Source organism: Heterodontus francisci, chromosome 3, assembly GCF_036365525.1.
Source record: "Heterodontus francisci isolate sHetFra1 chromosome 3, sHetFra1.hap1, whole genome shotgun sequence".
Classification (NCBI taxonomy): Eukaryota; Metazoa; Chordata; class Chondrichthyes; order Heterodontiformes; family Heterodontidae; genus Heterodontus; species Heterodontus francisci.
Window position 1 is genome coordinate 175,855,343 of NC_090373.1, and position 4,800 is coordinate 175,860,142.

Here is a 4,800-nt window from a genome sequence, read left to right on the forward strand (position 1 = left end):
CATTTGTTAATGGGAACAGTTTTTCCTTGTCTAACTTGCCTAAGCTTGTCATAATCTTGTACACTTCTATTAAATCTCCCTTCAATCTCCTTTGTTCTAAGGAGAACAAACGCCAGCTTTTCCAACCTAACCTTGTAACTAAAATCCCCCGTCCTGGGAACCAGTCTGGTAAATCTCCTCTGCACCCTCTCAAGGACTCTCACATCTTTCCTGAAGTGTGGTGACCAGAATTGGACGCATTACTCCAGATGGGGCCTAACCAGAGCTTTATAAAGGTTCAGCATAATTTCCCTGCTTTTGTACTCAATACCTCTATTTATGAAGCCCAAGATCCCAGTAGCTTTATTAACCGCTCTTTCAATATGTCCTGCCACCTTCAAAGATCTATGCACATGCAACCCCCAGGTCCCTCTGTTCATGCACACTCTTTAGAATGGTGCCATGAAGTATATATTGCCTCTCCCTATTCCCTCTGCTAAAATGCATTACCTCACACTTGTCAGTATTAAATTCAATCTATCACCTGTCTGCCCACTCCCAAAGACTATCTATATCCTGTTGCAGGCAGTTCATATCAGCTTCATTGTTTGCTGCACCTCCAAGATCGGTGTCATTGACAAACTTTGAAATTCTACTCTGTATTCCAATATCCAAGTCATTTATATATAGCAATAAAAGCAGTGGTCCTAGCACTGACCCTTGTAGAACACCAGTGTCTACCATCCTCCAGTCTGAATAGCAACAAGTTGCTGCAACTCGCTGTTTCCTGTTCTTAAGCCAATTTTTTATTCAATTGGACACTGATCCTCCTATTCTATGAGCCTTAATTTTGTTAACCAGCTTTTTATGTGGTACCTTATCAAATGCTTTCTTAATAAACATTATCCACCGCAATCCCGTCATCAACTTTCTTTGGTTACTTGATCAAAAAATTCAATTAGATTAGCCTGATCTGCCTTTTACAAATCCATGCTGGGCTATTCTTAATTAACTCAAACCTCTCTAAGTGTCTGTTGATATTTTCCTTGATATTGTTTTTGAAATCTTACCTACCACTGATGTTAAACTAACTGGCCTGTAGTTCCTATGACTCACACCCTTTCTTGAACAAGGGGGTCACATTTGCCACTCTACAATCCTCTGGCATCTCCCCGTATCCAGGGAAGATTGGAAGATTATGGCAAGCCCTTCCACTGTCACCATCCCCACTTCCTTTAGCAACCTGGGATGGAAGCCATCCAGGCCAGCTGACTTATCTACCCTTAAGCATAGCCAGCCTTTTTAGTATCTCCCCCTCTCAATTTTTATCCGATCCCTTGCCTCTACTCTCTCGATTTCTACTGATATTTTGTCAGCCTCCATTTCCTCATTAAGTATATTAGCCTTGCCCTGCGCCTCTAAGCATATATTATTCTCTTTGTCGCTAATAGGCCCCACTCCACCTCTTACTACCCGCTTACTATTTGTGGTTGTTGGAGGTCAATCATCTCAGCTCCAGAACATCACTGCAGCAGTTCCTCAGGGTGGTGTCCTAGGCCCAACCATCTTCAGCTGCTTCATCAATGACCTTTCTTCAATCATAAGGTCAGAAGCGGGGATGTTCGCTGATGATTTCACAATGTTCAGCACCATTCAGCTACTGAAGCAGTCTGTGTAGAAATGCAGCAAGACCTGGACAATATAAGTGACCACACAAGTACCAGGCAATGACCATCTCCAACAAGAGAGAATCGAACCATCTCCCCTTGACATTCAATGGCATTACCATCGTTAAATCCCCCACTATCAACATCCTAGGGGCTACCATTGACCAGAAACTGAATTGGAATAGCCATATAAATACCATGGCTACAAGAGCAGGTCAGAGGCTAGGAATCCTGCAGTGAGTACTCATCTCCTGATTCTCCAAAACCTGTCCACCATCTACAAGTCACAAGTCAGGAGTGTGATGGAATACTCTCCACTTGCCTGGATGGGTGCAGCTCCAACAACACTCAAGAAGCTCAAAACCATACAGGACAAAGCAGCCCAGTTGATTGGCACCCCATCCATCACCTTCAACTTTCACTTCCTTCACCATTGACGAACAGTGGCAGCAGTGTGTACCGTCTACAAGATGCACTGCAGCAACACACCAAGGCTCCTTCGACAGCATCTTCCAAACCCGCGACCTCTACCACCTCGAAGGACAAGGGCGGCAATTACATGGGAACATCACCACCTGCAAGTTCTCGTCCAAGTCACTCACCACCCTGACTTGGAACTATATCGCCGTTCCTTCACTGTCGCTGGGTCAAAATCCTGGAACTTCCTTCCTAACAGCACTGTTTGTGTATATACCCCACATGGACTGCAGCGATTCAAGGAGGCAGCTCACCACCACCTTCTGAAGGGCAATTAGGGATGGGCAATAAATGCTGGCCTACCATGAATAAAAAAAAATTCCCTCCATGTCCTCGTCCTATTTCTGTAACCTCCTCTCCAGCTACACTACTGTGCATTCCTCCATTTCTGGCTTTAGGCATCTTTTGCCCCTGTATTTTTGATCATGCCTTCAGCAGACTAGCCCTAAGCTCTGGAAGTCCCTTCCTGAATCTCTCTGCCCGAGGAAGCTCTTCAAAACCCACCTCTAATATTTCTTGATGCGGATGCATTAATGTTTTGATGAAGTTCTTGTTTGGCTTCCTTGTCTTGACGAGACAATGGGTAAGCGCCTGGAGGTGGTCAGTGGTTTGTGAAGGTGCGCCTGGAGTGGCTATAAAGGCCAATTCTAGAGTGACAAACTCAGGTGCTGCAGATAAAATTGGTTGTCGGGGCTATTACACAGTTGGCTCTCTCCTTGCGCTTCTGTCTTTTTTCCTGCCAACTGCTAAGTCTCTTCAACTTGCCACTAAGTACCCTTCTGCAAAGTACCTTTGGATGTTTTACTATGTCAAAGGTGCTCTGTCAATGCAGTGTTGTTATAACTTCAGCAGTGATCCGATGGTGTCGATTGAAATGCATTTTAAAAGATATAGCGCTGAAAAGCACCGCCCGAAAGGTGGAATTGAACCACTCTGTCGCTAGACAGCTACAGGTTTGAAGCCTGCACCCCAGACCACTGAGGATCATCCGGGCATTGAATAGAAGCTGCCCTATCGGTATATAAATCACCAATATACGTATCACTTTTAGTTTGTGGTAATTTTTGTTTTTCTTTCTCTGACTCGTTCCTTCTGCACCGCGTCAAACCAAAAGCTGGAATCACCGCAATAAAAATGTTTCAACTCATTTCACATCAATGACGCCTCCAATCCCACGGCGCACCGCAGCACTATATGCAAATATCACACTTTCTGATTGGTTGTTGCGTCTGTTCCACGTTGTGAAGCGCGAGACTCAAATGTAATTTTGCAATTCGCCCTCTCAGTAACGTTGCACCCTCAAAGTGTCCTGGAGGATGAATTCAGTCCCTAAATCAAAGCAAAACACCACCCCTCTCAGTTATGTTGCAGCTTCAGCCTGCCATCAATCATCAAACAGTAACACAAACCCCACTGAGTAATACTGCATTCTGAGCCTCTCCGGTTGGCTTTCCCCTTCCCACATCAGAACCTCCCACTTCATATACTTTCCAAGAAACTCAGAGCTCCCAAGGAAATTACTGTTATCAGGAATATTCTTGCAGCATCCTGACTAAGAACAGAATTCTAGACTCACTATACCCTGAATTAAAACTGTTTTCTTTCCTAATCCACTTAAAGGAAAATACAGAGGTTTAAGAAAGGAAGTCCCAAGTTTAGGGGCCAGACAGCTGGAGACATGGCTAACAGTGGTGGACAGATTAAAATCAGGGATAATCAAAAGGCCAGAATTGGAGGCACAAATACATACTAAAGTAACTTAGAGCCCACAATCCTAATTGATGTGCCCCAATGGCAGATAGAGTCATAGAGTTGTACAGCATAGAAACAGGCCCTTTGGCCCACCACGTCCATGCCAACCATAATGCCTATCTATACTAATCCCACCTGCCTGCATTAATTCCATATCCCTCCATGCCTTGCTCATTCAAGTACCTGTCCAGATGCCTCTTAAAGGTTGCTACTGTTCCTGCCTCCACCACCTCCTCTGGCAGCTCATTCTAGATACCCACTATTCTTTGTGTGAAAAATTTACCCCTTTGATCCCCTTTAAACCTCCTCCCTCTCACCTTAAATCAATGCCCTCTAGTTTTAGTCACCCCTACCATGGGAAACAGACTCTGGCTATCTATCCTGTCTATGCCTCCCATAATTTTATATACCTCTATCATGTCCCATCTCAGCCTCCTTAGCTCCAGGGAAAACAGACCCAGCCTATCCAATCTCTCTTTATAACTCAAGCCCTGCAAACCAGGCAACATCCTTGTGAATCTTTTCTGCACCCTCTCTCGCTTAATCACATCTTTCCTGCAGTGCGGCGACCAGAACTGCACACAGTATTCCAAATGCAGCCTAACCCAACGTTATGTACAACTGTAACATGACATCCCAACTCTCGTACTCATTGCCTCGGCTGGTGAAGGCAAGCATGCCATACGCCTTCTTCACCACCCTGTCTACCTGTGATGCCACTTTCAGGGAACTATGTACTTGCACCCCAAGGTCACTCTGCTCAACAACACTCCCCAGGGACCTGCCATTCACTGTATATGTCCTGCCCTGGTTTAACTTCCCAAAATGCATCTCTTCACACTTGTCAGCGTTAAATTCCATTTGCCAATCCCTTGCCCACTTTCCCAGTTGATCTATATCCTGTTGTAACCTTAGACAACCTTCT

The 4,800-nt window shown here is 44.9% G+C and overlaps 1 non-coding gene across 1 annotated transcript; it reads right to left on the reverse strand.

The window, feature by feature from the left end:
• Positions 1-3,030: 3,030 nt before the first annotated feature.
• Positions 3,031-3,117, reverse strand: trnastop-uca (transfer RNA opal suppressor (anticodon UCA)). The gene has a single exon. It is a non-coding gene; the product is annotated as a tRNA-Sec (tRNA).
• Between the last annotated feature and the right edge of the window lie 1,683 nt (positions 3,118-4,800).